This window comes from Peromyscus leucopus, chromosome 4, assembly GCF_004664715.2.
Source record: "Peromyscus leucopus breed LL Stock chromosome 4, UCI_PerLeu_2.1, whole genome shotgun sequence".
Taxonomy (NCBI): domain Eukaryota; kingdom Metazoa; phylum Chordata; class Mammalia; order Rodentia; family Cricetidae; genus Peromyscus; species Peromyscus leucopus.
In genome coordinates, this window is record NC_051066.1 from 129,244,557 (window position 1) to 129,262,866 (window position 18,310).

At 50.8% G+C, this 18,310-nt stretch overlaps 1 protein-coding gene across 4 annotated transcripts in view; it reads right to left on the reverse strand.

Annotated features, from left to right (window-relative positions):
* Positions 1 to 18,310, reverse strand: part of Nol4l (nucleolar protein 4 like) — a 123,223-nt gene that overhangs the window by 33,783 nt on the left and 71,130 nt on the right. Inside the window, exon 1 of one of the 4 annotated variants that reach the window (XM_028887524.2) lies at positions 1,175 to 1,314. The exons of the other annotated variants lie outside the window; for them this stretch is intronic. The gene's annotated coding sequence lies outside the window, so the exon portion shown is untranslated. Of the gene's footprint in view, positions 1 to 1,174; positions 1,315 to 18,310 lie in introns of those variants that run through there. 4 annotated transcript variants of the gene reach the window in all.

Below are 18,310 nucleotides of genomic sequence, written 5' to 3' on the forward strand. Positions count from 1 at the left end.
TCAGAGCAGACAGAAAGAAAAATCAATGTTTTAGAAGGGGAAAGGGTTCCATTTGAATTAATGGGTTTGTGGCTTCTCCATTGATCTGCGCCTCTTCACACTTTCTTTTTGTGCTTTTGTGCTGTGAGGGAGAGGGGAGGGAGAAGGGAATGGCAGGGAGGGGGCTCTCGGTAAGGAAGAGGACGGTCTAACCTTAACCTTTCTCCGGGAATAATGCTAATTAGCGAGGCTTAATGAGAACTTCCCCCAGGAAGCTCGGCCTGGTAGAGGCGGCCGGACTCCCCGCAAACGCAGCTCAGAGTGAGAGTAGGGTCACTTCTGAACCCAAGAGGCCGTAATAGGAAGGCGAATTGCACTCCCCCCCCAGTCCCCTGCCTACCAGTGTATCCTGCCCGGGAGCCCTAGGTGAAGGGCGGCGAGCAGCAGGAGGGCGGAGGTGTAAATCCACCTTAACCCTTGCGCGCGCTCTCCGCAGGCTCCCGCGCGGTGTGTCCCTTCACCAGGGGTCCCCGAAACCCTTGCTTCTGCTCCGAAGGTGCACATGAGAGGGGCTGTCGGTCCCCTGGCGGAGCGACAGGAGCCTGCCAAAGTGGGCTCAACTGTGCAAACCGTGTCTCAACTCCCGGCGCCGTGGCATGAGCCCCTCCCTGCCACTGTACGCTTCCCGTCCCCATATCCCCAAACACAGTCCACTTCCTTTCTCCCGGAGGCAGCGGCCACCCGAGCCTGGCCCCCGCCCCGCGGCCCGCGAACGTCCTCCTCCCGGGGACGCGGTGCAGAGCCCGCTGCAAACGGCGTGGCCGCGGCACAATACCGCGGCGCGGCGCACACAATCACCGCCCCCCAGGACCGGCGGCGCGCACGGCCAGGAGTGGGGTGCGCCCGGCAGCTCCGGGCACTTGAAGCTAGGCGCACCTCTCGGGCGCCCCGCAGGCCCGGGAGCGCAACCTCCGCCCCTCCCCGCTCTCGGGCACACTCACCCGCCCCCAGCCCCAGCCCACTCCACCCAGGGCCAGCAGCTCGCCAGGCGCAGGAAGCTCCCCGTGAGTCCCCCTCCTCGGAACCCCCCATCTCCCCTAACCGCAGCTCAACGGCCAGCAGCAGGGCAGGAGGAGGGGGCGGCGGCCGAGGGCCCAGGACCAGTCCGGTCGCGGGATCTCCCAGGACTCTGTACCTGGGCGGGCGGCGAGGCGCAGACCGCCGGTCTGGCTCTGGGAGTGAACGGGGCGGGAGGCGGTGACAGCCCCACCGCTCCAGCTGCTGCTGCTGCTGCTGCTGCTACTGCTGCTGCCGCCGCGGCCGCCCGGGGAGAGGGGCTGGCACCGCTGCGGCGCGTCACTGCCCGGCCCGGGGGCGGGGGTGGCCAGGGGGAGGGCCCAGGCGAGCGGCGGCGGCGGCGGCGGCGCCGCGGCCCGGGAGGAAGGGGGAGGGGGCACCGGGCACGGGGAGGCGGGGGAGGGGGCGGGACCGGGCACGGGGCGGGGGCCGGGGGGAGGGGAGCGCCGGAGGACGCACTCAGGGGGAGTAGGAGGAGCAGCAGGAGGAGGAGGTGGTGGAGGGGCGGGCGAGAAGGAGGAGTGGGCATGGGGGGAAGGGGGAAGAGAGGAAAAGGAGGCACCCAGGGAGAGGGGAGAGGAGAAAGGAAAGTGGGGGGGAGGAGGAAGGAAGGGGTGTTGGGCCAGGTATGAGGACCAGGGAGTGCTGGACGCGCTGCCGTGCGCTACTGGGTAGAGCTCTCTTAAGGGAGAAGAGCTTGGAGGAAGATCCCTGGGGGCGTGCAGCCCAGGAAAGGAGGCGATGGGAGCTGGGCTCGCCCCAGGCTCCCAGAGGCTGCGGACTTCAAGTCTTGGGGCGGGGTGGGGGCGTACCCTGCAAGCTGTCTGCGTTCAGGCCAGGAGAGGGAGACTTGGCCCAAAGAAAGTGACTAAGGCAGGCATAGTCGGGAACTCTTGGTGCCATGGGCCTCCAGACAGCCCTCGACCCAATGCGTCTCTCAATCCCGGGCGACGCGGGTGCTCGTTGGGCAGGGCTGCGGGACCCGAGGGCTCAACCCTAGGAGGTCTTAGTGGGACCCTGACAAGGAACAGCCAGGCACGTGGCCGACTCTCCCTCGGGCCCCCGCCTACACCTCAAGGCCCCCTTTTCTCGATCAAGTTCAAGCTTGAGCTCCTCGGCACCCTACCACGGGCCGTCTCCTCCCCTCCCTCGCCTCCTCAGTTCTGCACCACCTCGCCTCTCACTCTTCCTTTGTCTCTTTCCCACCACTTAGTTTGTACCGCCCCTGCACCCCTCCTCTCTGCCCCGCCGCCAGCTCCAGTGTCCAGGCTGCGCTCACCTGTTCGACCCAAACATTCCGGCGACCCGGAGCGCCCGCCGCCCGCTTGCTCCCGGCTCCCTCTGAGGGCCCCCGCCCCACTCCGCGGGTCATTGTGCTCCAGCAGACCACACGGTGCCGGCTCCTTACGGCGCGCTGGCTACAGTTGTAAAGTCACAGCATAATATCAAGAATGCTGCCCAGACCTGGGCGCGCACAGTCCACAGGGACTCCGCAGGAAAGGGAAGACGCAGGCGGACCCAAGGTGAGGTCCTCCTCGGGGCAAACAGACCTTCTGCCTCGCCTTCAGGAGAAGATATAATGGGGCGGCGCGAGGTGGCCAGAGGGGTACCCTGAATCTCCGGGCAACCTCAGACTCGCCTGTGATCTAACAAGCTAGTATCCTTGTGGCAGAATTAAAACATGGACAGAGAAAAATGGGTTAGGGGCAAAGTCTGCCCCCCAAATCCCCAACACCAAGTCCAAAGCCCGGGTTAGAACACATGGACCCCGAATAAAGCTTGTGCTTTAACAAGGATAGAGAGAGACGTTCGTGAAATTCTGTGGGGAGATGCCCCGCCCCCAAAAAGAAACCCAATAAGGAGCCCACCTCCTGGTTCCTCAGAGGAGGAAGGGCAATTTCTACAGATTCCTTTACGCTACAACTCATTCACAGTGGAGCCAGCAGAGGAGAGCAAACAAGACAGCCACTACGATTGTTTGCAATTTTGAAACAGACTGCCTTTAACCCTCCAACTTTTCTTTTAAAAACCCTTTTCTTTCTTCCTCTGAAAGCTTTGCATTGTGAACAATCTATGATAGACAAGACTCCCTCTACAGGTTTGATCTGTAATTACAGCCACAGGTTCGGAGCTCCCGGTTCACGGATTAGAAAAAGATGACACCACGTCAAATTATCAGCACACAGACTTCATTCTGCACATGCTAAAGACTTTACTGTTAATATGAAACTCACACTTAAAAAAAAAGGACTTAGGCGTGTTGCTCATTAGCGCCTTTTACTCCTGAAATTAAATGCTTTCAAACTGATTCACTTTTCTGCTTTCTCTATTAGACCTTTACTTCTCATCCTTGGAGATGTGGGAGTCTAGGGTCAAAACTTTGTTCAGTCCTTCTAGGGCAATATGGGCGTTCCCAACATGGAAGCTGCCTTTCCTTACACTGAATGAGATAATTCCAGGCTTAGGATTTCCTGCCTCTTTCCAACACATTTCTTGAGACCTTTGACCTCGCCTGGCCTGAGTCACTATTTCACAGCAGTGGTGGACATCTGGGCTTGAAATAGAAAGCCATAGGCAGCTGACGTTCAAAGGTAGAAATGAACCCAGATAACCCACCTCTCCTCAGACTAATAAAAGAGAACATGGAGCTGAGGAGGGCAGACTGTCTTCTGAAGGCACCAAGTGTGCGCTCATTTACCATCCTAGAAATGAAACACCCCAAGCTCTATGGCCCACCTACTCGGAGGAGACTGCCAGGTACCTTGGCTGGCTGGGCAGCACTTCTGAATGCCAGGAGCCTCCCAAGCCTTGTCCCCACAGGAGCTGCCGGCCCCTCCTCAAGGAACCTTGAGCTGGTGGTTTTCAGTGTCCTTGTCCCCCTGGCCTTAAAGTGGCCACAGTGTGGCTCTCCACAAGGAGTTAGGTGACCCAGTTTTTTAAATCAAGAATCTCCCAGCTCCCAGTGTGGGGAGGCTTCCATAGAAAACAACAACCACAACCTGGTCCTTACTCCTTACTGCCTTCATGTCCCCTCCAGGCTCAGCAGAGAGGCACGCTTGGAAACAGATGCTAGAGGCATATGCTCTGTGGAACACCTACAAGAAGCCTTTATGACCATGCCCCCAAGACAGAGGCCTGGCCAGGGGACATGAGGAAGGACAGGGACTTAATTCAACCAGAGTGGACACTGTTCAAGCATCTGAAAGCACTGAAAAGTTATTTGTCATCACAAATGACTTCTTAATGACAGTGGGAGAGTACCTGCCCACTAGGGTGATGGAACATTCACCTCCCAACCAAGTCACCAAGTCAGCTGCCCCCAAAGGGTGGGGACCTGACAGGACCCTGTACCCCTTCTGAAGGTAGTAGAAACAGCATCTGTATTGCTTGGTCTCCGTGCCAGGACCCTCCCTCCCCACAAACTGTTGGAATCTGAATAAATCCAGAAAGAGGGCTCTCCACAGACAAATAATCTTGGACTATTCAAAACCAACCAGGAATGCGGGGGGAGGGGTGTGGTGCATGCCTGTAATGCTAGTTACAGGAAGCAGGACAGGAGCGTCATTACAAGTTTGAGGAGCCGGGCGGTGGTGGTGGTGGTGGTGGTGGTGGTGGTGGTGGTGGTGGTGGTGCACGCCTTTAATCCCAGCACTCGGGAGGCAGAGGCAGGCAGATCTCTGTGAGTTCGAGGCCAGCCTGGGCTACCAAGTGAGTCCCAGGAAAGGCGCAAAGCTACACAGAGAAACCCTGTCTCAGGAAAAAAAAAAAAGGCTCAATCAGTTTGGGAGGCAACTAGGCAGTGGGACCAAGTCCTGTGCTCATTGCATGAGTTGGCTGTTTGAAACCTGGAGCTTATGCAGGGACACTTGGCTCAGTCTGGGAGGAAGGGACTGAACCTGCCTGGACTGAGTCTACCAGGTTGATCACAGTCCTGGGGGGGGGAGGGTTTGCCCTGGAGGAGGTGGGAATGGGGGGTGGGCTGGGGGTAAGGGGAGGAGGTGGGAGGGGGGAGAATAGGGGAACCCGTGGCTGATATGTAGAACTGAATGGTATTGTAAAATAAAATAAAAAAAATTAAAAAAAAAAGAAAAAGAAATAGAAAATAAAAACAAAAACAAGTTTGAGGCCAGTCTGGTCTGCAAGATGCTATCACAAAAGCCAAAATAAAAACAACAAACAAAAGCAGGGGTTGGGTGTCACAAGCCTTTAGTCCCAGCAGGGGCAGGCAGATCTCTTTGAGTTTGAGGCCAGCCTGGTCTACAAATGGAGTTCCAGTACAGCCTGGGCTGTTACACAGAGAAATACCTATCTCAAAAACAAAACAAAACAAAAAACCAACAACAACAACAAAAACTAACAACCAACCAAACAAAAACCACTTATTGTCATAAATTTAACTTTTATAAATGATTAAGGAAAAATACCAGCTAAATGCAACATGTGGATTCCAGCTGGACCCTGGACATAAGGGTACAAGAAGGGAGAGAGGCAGAAAGTGAGGACAGAGAGAAGGGAGGAGATGGGCTGGAGGAGGGTCAGGTGCTCTCAAGGAGCAGTAGACTAGCATGCTCCCTGACCCTAGACAGCAAAGGCTGGCAACTGAGTGAAGACCTTGAGGTGTGGCCTTCCAGGTTGATTCCACAACTGGTATAAAGGTCCTACGAGCACAATGGTGATGAGTGTTCCTACAGCAAGGGGGATTAAGGCAGGGTGGGAGATGAGCATGGCGGGGTCATATGGGGTCACAGGACCAGGGGTGTCAAGTCTGTACACAGCTGAGAGGCATGGGACTTCCTTTGGCCTGCTGAGGGGATGCAAGCTCAGTTAAGTTTCCAGACCAAAGGGACAAGCCAACAGAGCACAGATCTGTGGGAGACACTGGGTTCTCATCCCAAGTACCTCAAAATAAACTAAAAGGATTTATCCCAATGGGACCAATTCAAGTTCTAACACCACACAAATGTTGGCAACCAGGCTTCAGCCTCTGTAGGCCTCATTTCCCCAATACAAGGGGAATCATAAGATGAAATATGTTCAACCCAGTACTTGACAGAAAGTCTTCTACTTTGAAATTAGAAACCCAAGGGCTGGGGGTGTAGCTCAGTTGGCAGAGTACTTGTCTAGTGTACATAAGGTCTTGAGTTCAACCTCTAGCACTGTATAAACTGGACATGTCTACAATCCCGCACTCAGGAAGTAGGAGCAGGAAGATCTAGCGTTCAAGGTCATTACTGCCTACTAGGCGAGTTCACCCCATAAAGAGTGTGTATGGGGGGAGCTGGCAACGTGACTCAGTGGGTGAGAGTATTGTTTTCAAGTTTCATGACTTGGGTTCCATCCTCTGAAGCCAATGGTGAAAGGACAGAACTCACACGTTGCCCTCAACCTCCACACAGAAATACTGTAGTATGCATGCCCCATGTTTTTGTTGTTGTTTAAACAATAAATAAAAATGAAGAACTGAGTAGGTGGCTCAGTGGATAAAAGTACTGTGCTGGCTAATTTTATGTCAATTTGACACAAGCTAGTGAGTCAACTAAGAGGAGGGACCTTCAATTGAGAAAATGCTCTTTAAGATCAATTTTTTAGGCAAGCCTATGGGGCATTTTCTTTCCTTTTTTAAAAAATTTATTTATTTATTTATTTATTTATTTATTTATTTATTTTCCCTATTATCAGCTTGATACAGTACAAATTCTTATCCTAATAGTGAAATGTTTCACTGAAGCTTGCCCAGTAATTGAGTAAAACCAAAACTTATCATAAGTCACAGTCATCCTAGGGTCCCCCCTGCTATATAGCCTTTCTGGTTCTGTGGGTTGCAGTCTGATTGTTCTTTGCATGTTCTTAATTAGTTATCCGTGGAGGAGAGCCCAGCTCATTGTGGGTGGGGCCATCTCTGGGCTGGTGGTCCTGGGTTCTATAAGAAAGCAGGCTTAGTAGGCAAAAGGCGGTGGTGGCGCACACCTTTAATCCCAGCACCTGGGAGGCAGGGGCAGTGGATCTCTGTGAGTTCCAGGCCAGCCTGGTCTGTAGATGGAGTTCCAAGACAGCCAGGGCTACACAGAGAAAGTCTGTCTCAGAATCCCCCCACCCCACCCCACGCCGCCGCCGCCGCCGCCGCCGCCACCCAAAAAAAAAAGCAGGCTAAGTGAGTCGTGGAACAAGCCGTAAGCAGCCCCCTCCATGGCCTCTGCATCCACTCCTGCCCTACTTTATTTCTTGTCCTGACTCCCTTCAGTGATGGACTGTGACTTGGAAGTGTAAGCAGAATAAACCCTTTCCTCCCCAAATTATCTTTGGTCATGGTGTTTCCTCACAGCATTAGGAACCCTAAGACAGTACTTATACAAGCATGAGGATTTCAGTTTGGCTCTCCCCGTATCCACATAAAAAGCCAGACATGGCTGTACACACGTGCCTGTAATCCCCAAACTGGGGAGTAGGAACTGGAGACACCAGCCTGTCTAAAAAACAGCCAGCTCCGTGTATAGTGAGAGACCCTGTCTCAAGGGACTGGGGCAGTGAGCAACAGAGGAAGCCTTCATGAACACACCTGTATTCATGTATGCATGTATGCATGCTCTGTGTGTGTGTGTGTGTGTGTGTGTGTGTGTGTGTGTGTGTGTGTGTTGTGCCTTCCCTTCTGCTGCCTTTTAATTTTTGGTGATTGTGTGTTTGTTTTTGTTTTGACATAAGGAAATTTTACAATCTTACAGTCAGGTTTAGTTAGTTGGGTTTTTCTCTTCACGGTTTTAGAAGTGCAGGTTTCCATTCCCAAGGTTTCAGTGATTTTATTATAACTCATCTGATTGCTCTCTGAACATCTTTGTCTGTGCAGCATTAAGTCTCTATTTTAAATTTATCTCCACACAACCTCTGAAGTAGAGGCTCGGTTTGCTTTGTTTGTTTTGAGATGGGCTCTCACATCTCCCAGGCTGGCCTCAACTCAGTGTTTATCTGGAAGGCTAACCCTGAACTCGGATTCTCAGGCCTTGACCTCCAGGGTGCTGGGATTATAATGCTGCCATACCTGCCTGTTTCCATGCATGCTAAGGACAGAACCTGGAGTTCGTTCTGTGTGAGTTAGCTACAAGCCCGGCCTAACTGTGCTTTTGTTTTCTGAATGGTCTCATTCATATTCACACTCCACCCCTCCCCAGAGTCTCACTGTGTAGCTGGCCTCCTGCCTCAGCCTGCTGAGGGCTGGATTACTGTGGCCCTCCAGTCTGGTCTGCCTCCCCTCCCTCTCTCCTTCTCCCTCTCTTTCTCCCCTGATGCTAAGGACTAGAACTAGCACCTCCTGAAAATGACAGGGAAGTCGTCTGCTACTGAGCTGTAACCACAGCCTTTTAAAACTATCATGGATTAAATTTTTTCTTATTTTTTATTTTTGACCAGGTCCACACTACGTAGCCCAAGCTGGCCTGAAATTTAGAGCTATCCTATTCCTCTGACTTTCAAATGCTGGAATTACAAGTATGAACTACCACACTGAACTAATATTATCTTCTTAAAGTGCTCATGCTAAGAGCACTCGGGTAGAGAGAGCGCTTGTCTAGTATGCATGAGGCCCTTGATTTGGTCCTCTCCACCACTAAACAAACAAATGAGGACCTCACCGTTATCTATTGGTTGGAAATGACATCTTTAAAAATATATTAACGTCCCATTTTTTTTGGGGGGGGGGTTGTTGTTTGTTTTTCAAGACAGGGTTTCTCTGTGTAGCCCTGGCTATCCTGGAACTCATTCTGTAGACCAGGCTGGCCTCGAACTCACAGAGATCCACCTGCCTCTGCCTCCTGAGTGCTGGAATTAAAGGCGTGCACCACCACAGCCTGGAGCTGTGTCCCACTGTTTTTTAATTATATCTATTCGGTTGTATTCATCTGTCTTTTCCTGCCTCACTGCTCTAAGGTATCTGTTAAGAGACTGAAGAGATGGTTCAATGGTCCTGTTCTTACAGAGGACCCAGGTGTGGTTCCTAGCACCCACATGGTGGCTCACAATCACCTGTAAATCCAATTCCAATCCTTCTCACTTCCTCAGGCACCAGACACACACATGGTATAAACCTTCAGACAGCACTTACACATACAAAGAAAATAAAAATAAATATTTTTAAAAGGGACCTGTTAATATCTGATGAGGGGGCTGGAGAGATGGCTCAGCAGTTAAGAGAACTGACTGCTCTTCCAGAGGACCTCAGTTCAATTCCCAGCACCCACATGGGAGCTCACAACTGTCTATAACTCCAGTTCCAATGAATCTGATAACCTCACACAGACATACATGTAGGCAAAACACCAATGTACATAAAATACAAATAAGTTTTTTTAAAAGATAATAAAAAAACTTATTAAAATATATCTAAGGCCAGCATGCACCTCAACCCCCATAAACTCTCTGCCTGCATCATAGTGGGGAATAAACCAGGATGGAGACACCCCGGGTTCAGGGCCATCATGGAGACACCCCGGGTACAGAGCCATCATGGAGACACCCGGGGTTCAGGGCCATCATGGAGACACCCCGGGTACAGAGCCATCATGGAGAAAGAAGAGAAGAGTCTCTTGAAGGGTGGGGAGAAGGTTCCTGAAAAGTGTCTCTTCTCTGAACCAAAGATGGTGAGAAGTGGGAGGTGTCTTCATTATACACAACTCTGGGTTACAACTGGGGCCGAGGAGTAGCTCAGTGAACCCATTTATACTTCCCAGTAGGCAGTTCAGCTGGCTGTAACCTCCCAGCCAGCTCAGGCCCTTTGCTGAAATCTAGGGGCAGCAGTCCAGTGTACCTCCCTGCTCTGTTGGCTTTCCCTTGTGAACACACCAAGGGAGCCTGACTGGGGGAAACGTGCCCCCGGCAGCCATGGCCACAGGATACTTACACATCCATTATTCTCCTTTAAAAAAAGAAAAGGGCAGGCCGGGCGGTGGTGGTGCACGCCTTTAATCCCGGCACTCGGGAGGCAGAGCCAGGCGGATCTCTGTGAGTTCGAGGCCAGCCTGGGCTACCAAGTGAGCTCCAGGAAAGGCGCAAAGCTACACAGAGAAACCCTGTCTCGAAAAAACCAAAAAAAAAAAAAAAAAAAAGAAAAGGGCACTTAAAGATTTATGTTATGTGTATGAGTATTTTGCCTGTATGTATGTATGTATGTATGTGTGTGTACTGTGTCTGTGCCTGGATCAGGTCAGAAGAGGGAAAATCCCTTTGAACTGGAGTTATAGATGGTTTTAAGCCACCAAGTGGTTGCTGGGAATTGAACTTAGGTCCTCTGCAAGAACAGCAAGTGCTGTAAACCATTGAGCCTTCTCTCCAACCCCTTAGTGCCTTGCTTTAAAATGCCACCAGGTGCCCTCTGGGCCTGTGACTATCCTACTACGAAACCTTCTACAGCTCCCAGTTCCAGTTCTGGTGTCCAAAGGCTGTGCAGCCCTACTGGCCTGATCTTCTGGTCTTTTCTGGGAACTCTGCTGTGACCGAGTCACCATCTTCTGCCTCTCTTCATCCATGAGCAACCCTCTGTGCCTCTGATCATGCATGTTTTCAAGTATGTGCTCCTTGTGTACAGAGCTCCTCGCCTGTGCCAGGCATCATGACCAGTGCAGGTAACACAGCCCGGGATGATGCAGATGGAGGTCTGTCTTTGGGTACCTGCAGGCCAGCAAGGAGGAGGACATTAAGCAGATGACCATGTGGCTTCCTGATCTGATGCTGATCGTAGGAGGTATATTCTCGACAGTTATGGGGCCACGAAGAAGGAAGTGGTGTGTCAGGAGGCCTCAGCCAAGGTGACATGTAAGCTGTGTTGACCTAAGATGCACAGGGTGGAAAGGGGTTGCTAGGTAGGAAGATGCACAGACTGTCAACAAAGCCCCATCCACTGTCACTAAGCCTGGACCTTGCTAAACTCAAGAGTGCCAAGGTGACAGACTGGCTCTTAGGTGACAACCTGTCTGGAGGCAGGTACCTGTCAATTTTGTCATATATGTAGAGCTGACAGTTTCTTGCCTCCTGCCTCTTCTCCCCTATCAGACTGCAAGCTCAGGAACTGGGGGAGGCCCTTCAACAACAGAGTGCTCACATCATGCCACACAGCAGGGCCTACCAGGGTCTTCCTCAGGCACCAAGGCCCTCACTCCAGCAGAGCTTGGCTTGGTGCTGAACATTGGACACTTGCTGGGACTCTGATGGAGTGAGTGTAGTGCCCAGGCCTCTTCTCCCTTCTTCCCTGGCCCCTTGGGAGAGGCTCTACGATGAGGCCAAGACTACCCACCCTAGAGCTTCCACTCCTGTGGATGTATAGACAGATGGCCCCTGAAGAACATAACTTAGCCAGGCATGGTGGTGGGCCTTCAATCCCAGTGCTCAGGAGGCAGGGATACATAGTGAGACCCTGTCTCTAAAACCAAACCAATACTACCCTAGAGTGCTCCTAGCAGGGTTAGACTCAGCAGTTCCATCAGAAAGCTCCCAGACTTCGGCCACCATAGCCAGGGAGGAGAATGGTAGTAGCTTATCGCTGCTCAGTAGTGAAAGGAACAAACTACTGATGGTGTGTATGATGGCCCTCACAGGCCTGGGGGGAGGGGGGTAATGCTGCAGTTGCCTGCAACAGGCTAAACTAATCTGTGCTATTAAAAGTCAGTCTAGTGGTCACCTTTGTTTGTAGCAGTGACTTGGAAGGACACAAGGGTTTTTGGAGATATAGACAATGTTGTCTCTTGCTCTAGATATTGGCTATAGGAAGTAGGCAGTGCATCAAACTATATCAGTTGTCTACTCCGTACTTGTCTGCATATGGGTTGGTATGGACAATGTACATCCATTGAAAGCTTGAAAAAGGCAACAAGCTAAGCCAGCTACCATGTCCTAGTGATCCAGAGCACTTTGGAACCAATTCCTGTCACCCCACAGCCTCCTAACCAGGCTAGTTATACAGTCAGCAAGCAATAAGGGTGATAATAATAATGTCACATGCACAGGAAAGCTGGAGACTTTGAGAGACTAGGTGACTGAAGTCACCCAGCATTCAGGAAGCTGATGGGCAGAGCCATGGGGTAAAAATAGTGTAGTCACAGAACTGGAAGCAAAGGGCATGCTGGGGTTTGGACCAAGGTTTGGGTCTCTAGGATGTATGGCAAGCTCTGTTAAGACAGGACTCCTGAGCCAACAGCCTTGTGGGATGCTAAGCCTCACCAACTGAGAGAGGACTAGTGTCAATGATATGAGTTGCCAGTCACTGATGACAGTCACAGTCCCTGTGTGGCCCACAGCAGGTTCAGGGACCATGGTAGATTGGCAGACCTAGGCCTGTCTGATGAAGCTGAGGGCACTGGAGCCCTGATGACCTCAGCCTGACACTACCCTAATGACTGTTTTCCTTTCTCTGCTCCTCCCCCTCCTTGGGAAACAACAGTGTTAGGATGCAGGGGATGGATGTGCTTTCACTGACAGGACTTTATGCAGGTTATATAGGTACTCTGAAATGGAGCCTCAGCCTTCTGCACAAAGGAAGCAACCGACTTCTGATGCTCCTGCTTTCTCCTTGCCTCCTGATCCTCCAGATCCATTTCCTTTCCTTTTTCTCTCCTGTTCCAGCCAGAACCATCTTACTATCCAAAGGCAATGCCAAGCTCAGATGAAGGCACCCAGGCCATGGCAGGTCCCATGGCAGAATCTAGCTTACCTGGGACCTGCATAGTCTTTCCCAGTTACACAGGATAGAAAATGCGTTCTTTCTTTTGCAGTCTCCCTTCTGCCTATAGAGGCAGCAACACTTCTGGAGTTTGGCCTAGAAAGGCAGCAACATGACTCTGCAGCCTTCTGGGAAAGCTTTTGTTTTGCTGCACTAGCCTTGCACCACCCTCCTCTCGCCTTGCATGGGATAAGATGTCAAGGGAAAGTTGAACAGCACTGTCCAGACACCAACGGGCACTGGGCACTGAGGACCTCACAGCAGGACCTCCAGCCCTCTCGCTTCAGGAGCGACAGAACCCCACACTTGGCTACACAGGCTGCTAGGATTCCATGGACCAGACAGGCAGGAAGCCACCCCCATGTGCCTTCTTTCCAGAAAAGGACTCCTAGGAGACAGTGCTCAGAGCCAGGCACCTCTAGCTTGTCCTGTGCTGTGAGGTCAGAGGGACAAGTGCAGAGTCCCTGAACTTGCAGATGCACTGGGTAGGAAAACAGCAAGCTTCCTCAGCATGGTTTTAGCGGGGCGCAGGGTGACACTCACCATCATTTTAACTGACCTCAGGCTAGTGAGGCCTGCGGTGCTCCTTGTGCTCTTGAAGAATCTGTGGTGACTGCATCCTCCTACCCAACTGTCTTCAGGCCCCCAACTTAAGGCTCTCGGGTCCTGTTATTGGGGAGAGTGGTGAAGGAGGACAAGTGATTGGGCTCCAGGCCTTGCGTGGATCTGCCAGTGACACACCTGTCTGATGCTAGCCGGAAATGGCCTAGACTCCACCACTCCACTTCCTTTGGAAAAGGGGCTCCACAGTGAAAACAGGCTCTGCTAAGTGCTGGGACCCAGCCCAGCCCTGCTGCTCCTCTAGAACAGGGAAGCTGCAGCCCTCAGCAGGGAAAGTGAGGTAGCCATGCTCCATACCAGAGCCACTGGATACTTTCACTTGTTATCATCATACCCGGTCAAGTCCTGCTCTGCTCTGGTTGCAGCATGTGGCACACAGCAAACTTTGTACCCAGTTGGCAAGCTCTTCAAGAGCTGTCTTTGCAGGGTGCTCCTTCTCTCCTCATTCTTTCCATCTTACCCCAGGGCCTTTGTACCTGCTGTTTCCTCTGTAGGAAAGCCCAGAGGGCTGGCTAGTTCTCATCAGTCAGCGCATAGTTCACACCTCTTCAGAGATCTCTTCCTCAGAAGCATATCATCTTACTCCACTTGAACTCTCTGCCCAAACATCTTGCTCTTTCCTGTCTTCTCTTCCGGACTTATTTATCATCTCCATAGCCTGTGAGTGTGGAGGGTGGATAGGTTCTCTGTGCTCTTCACTGCCAGTTTCCTGGTGTTCAGTGGCTCCCAGCACTTATTAGGAACAAATGACTTCGGAGTAAATTAAGGAAGCGATTTCCTCAGATGCACGCAACAGTGGCCCTGTCATGGGGGGAGGGGTCAGGGAGCCACTCTCTCCATCTGAATGGGGGTGGCAAAGCTACCAGCCTGCCAAGGGTCTATACTGGTCCCTCTGCATTAAACAAAGCAGCCAGCACAAATCCAACCTCAAAAGAGAGTGAGCCTGTTAATGATGTAAACATGGTTACAACCAGGAAAAAGCTTGGCCACGGCTTCTCCGGTCAACACAGAGCCATTATCTCTAATTGATCTCCAGACATCAGCTGCTGAGGCGGCTGAAACCCTCCTGTATCTTTCAGGTCTGGTTACAAAGCCCTAGGCTACTGCCCATGGCATGGAGTCAGGCTTGTGAGTCCCTTCTTGCTGGGGTGACAGGTCTGCCTAGGCCTCCCAGGAGTGTGTGAGCCCCAGCCACTGTATTCAGTGGCTGCATTTAGGCACCTTAACAGGAAGGCCTTGCCCTCAAGAAAAGATGACAAAAGCCAATTAGGGCCCAAAAAGCCCAACCCCCAAATATCCCACTAGCCATGAAAGGAAGAGATAACCCAAAAACCAGGCTGAGGAGTTTTCTCCTACCAGGACAAGGGTGTAAAAATAGTATGCAATAAAATCCAGGCCTAGGGACAAGATCACAAATTCCCATTGGGTCTCAGCGATGGGTCACAAGGTCAGCTTTCAGTTCAGTGACCATCTGGACCATCTGAGCCGCTCTTTCCTGCCTCCTCTCCTGCTGGAGCACTCTTGTCCTTAGGGGCAGGGCTGGGCTGAGCTGCTGGGCTGCCTTACAGTGAAACTCTGGGAGGAGCGAGCTTTTCCTTTCTTCTCTGGGGCCCAGCTAGTGACTCCTGGCCTCCATCCCAGCTTTCCGGCAGACACAGGTGAGGCGCGCATGAGGTAGGCCTGCACATAGGATTTCTGTTCATGGTCCACACAGCCATGGTGCCTGTGCTAGGAAATTACAGGTACTGCAGACATTTTTTCCTGGTTGCCTTGGAACTCTCACAGCCTGGATAGGGACTTGAGCTGCCAGAGACAGCAGCCCTTTTAGGCTCAGGCTGTCCAGCCCATGAAAGAGAGGGGATGCTAGCTGTTTCTGTTTATTTTCCACAGAGCTTCAGGGGTGTGGCAGGAGAGAGGGCCAGGCCTCTATGAATCCAAGCTGTCCCAGTAAAAGAACATTCATTCTCTTGGGATATTTGGAAGTTACAGTAAATTTCTAGAAAACATTTGAGGATATTCCATAGTGTGTGTGTGTGTATGTGTGTGTGTGTGTGTGTGTGTGTGTGTGTGTTTGTGTATTGGTTTTTCGAGACAGGGTTTCTCTGTAGCTTTGGAACCTGTCCTGGACTAGCTCTGTAGCCCAGGCTGGCCTTGAACTCACAGAGATCCACCTGCCTCTGCCTCCCAAGTGCTGGGATTACAGGCGTGCACCATCACCGCCCGGCTTTCCATAGTATATTAATCAGGAAAACGATGCCTCTCAACCAGATACATTTGACAGTGAGCTTCCCACACTTCCCTCTGTCTTGCTCTGAGAGATCATTTCCTCCAGATCAAGAATACCAATAGTGGGGCTGGAGAGATGGCTCAGTGGTTAAGAGTACTTGCTTCTCTTACAGAGGACCTGGACTCAGTTCCCAGCACATGACCACTCACAACCATCTATAATTCCAGCTCTGGGGGATCCAGTGCCCTCTTCTGGCCTCTGAGGGCACTGCACACATATGGTGCATATACATATGCATGCAGCCAAACACTCATACACATAAAGTAGAAACAAATAAATCTTTTAAAAAAACAAAAGAAAAATGCCAGTTGTGCTGAACCCATCTTCAGGATGGTGAGGGTACTAGCTGACCTGTTTACAGTCTCCAGACTCCAGCAGGTTGCTGAGTGAACAAAAGGCTTGGGGCCAAACGTATTGCTTAGTTCTCCTATAGTCAAGTCAGATGGGCCTCCCCCAGCAAGGAGAGGATACATTAAAGAAGCATTCCCTCCCCCTAAAAAAACTTTTTTTTCAAGTCAATAAAACTGAAAAAGAAAGTCAGCGAGAGAGCATCCATTCCTGTGATTATAAAGCCTTAATACTTAACAGAGCATAGTGCAGGAACAGGCAAAGGCCAGGGGAATGAACACAAATGGATTCTGAGTGAACGAAAATCTGGTGAGGTATAAAGGTAGTCTCCAGGCTGTGGGGAAAATATATTCCTTCTCCTCCTCCTCGTCTTCCTCCTCCTCCTCATCATCTTGTGGTACTGGGGATGAAATACAGGGCCTCATATGTGCTATAAGCAAGTGTTCTAACACTGAGCTACACCCTCAGCCCCTAAATAGGTAATACAAGATGCTGAGACAAAAGGGGTAAGCAAGATTTACATATTACAGTATATTAGAGTAAGCTCTAAATGGACAAAGTTTTTTTTTCCTTCTGAGACAGTATTTCTTTGTATAATAGCCCCAGTTGTCCTGGAACTCGCTTTGTAGACCAGGCTGGTCTCAAACTCACAGAGACAAAGATCAAATATTAAAAAATGAAAAGGTAGAGGCACCTGTTACCAAATCTGATGTCCTGAGTTCAATCTTGGGAACCTACAGTGGAAAGAGAGAACTGACTCGTCCCAAAAGTTGTCCTCTGATCTCCATACATGTTGTAGCACACGTATACCCATACACATATGCACACAAAATAAATGAATAAATAATGCATAAAAATGTAAATGAAAATGAAGACATGTTTGTCTCTGTCTGCCTAGAGGGTCTGAAGGAGAGGATGCTCCAACAGCAAGCACACTTAATACCCCAATTTTATTTTCAGTATGACTCTCCAAGAAGAGGAAGCAGGCTCTCTTGGAAAATGGCTGGTTCTGGAGCTGGGACAGGAAAGATGAGATGAACTGGACTATTGCAGTACCAGCGAGTTATGACAAACCAAAAACATCAAACCAGACCCCAAAGCAGAAGAACCAAAGAAGGCAGACCCAGAGGGGCACTGTGGAAAGGCTGTAGGAGCTAACAGAAGTTCCCAGTGGCCCAACCTGGAATAAAACTGACCAGCAAAATGAAGGGGCACTGTGAACAGAGTATGAAGTAAACAGCCAGGTGGCCAGACTGAGCAGGGAGGAAAGGACAGAAAACTGCATTGCATGGGCAGCCAGGGCTCTGGCAGGTCCTTCACTGTCCTCCTCAGGAATGGAGCGGGCAACTCTAGGGAAGAGATCAAAAGACATGGCCTGAGCCAGGTGCGATCAAAGCCAGCATCAGATAAATCATGTTGACAGTCAGAAGCTGCTATGTGAGGTGACGAAGGCACTACTCTGTGTCTGTGCTCTTCCTTGGAATGACCATAAACATTACCGTTTATATTGAGAAAGACATCAGAGAAATGCCAAAATCCCACAAGGCACATGACCAGCACTCATGACAACTGTCAAGGTCATCACAACCCAAGAAAATCTCAGAAAAATGCCATAGCCCAGGGGAGCCTTAAAGCACTGGACAGCTCAGTGTGATAATGTATCCTGGACAGACATGACTGGTGAAGTCTCGGAGGGGAAATAAACTTGGACTTCAGTTAACAGTGTATCAATGTTGGTTCCTGCTTGGCCACTGTAACACATTACTAATAGTTGAAACTGCTAGTAGGGTGGAGGAGAATGTGGGAATCCCCTTATCTCAATGTTTCTGTAAATCTAAAACTCCTCTCAAACATAATCTATCACAAGAATGAAAACATTACTAAAAGGAAACACAGGGCTGTTGTGGTTGGCTTTTTTTGAGATTCAAATGTAGGAGGTATTAAAGAAAGAAAGAAGGAAGGAAAAAAGAAAAAGGAAAAAGGGAGTGAATCTGAGCTCATAAAGAGAGAAGAGCCGGGCGTTGGTGGCGCACGCCTTTAATCCCAGCACTCGGGAGGCAGAGGTAGGCGGATTTCTGTGAGTTCGAGGCCAGCCTGGGCTACCAAGTGAGCTCCAGGAAAGGCGCAAAGCTACACAGAGAAACCCTGTCTCGAGAAAAAAAAAAAAAAAAAAAAAAAAAAAAGAGAGAGAGAGAGAGAGAGGGGACAAGCCTTCTCAGCACAAGAAAGATCAAAAGATACAGGACCAAGGCTGAGGAAAAGAGGCAGTGGCCAACACTGGAAAATCCAGGGAAAGCAAA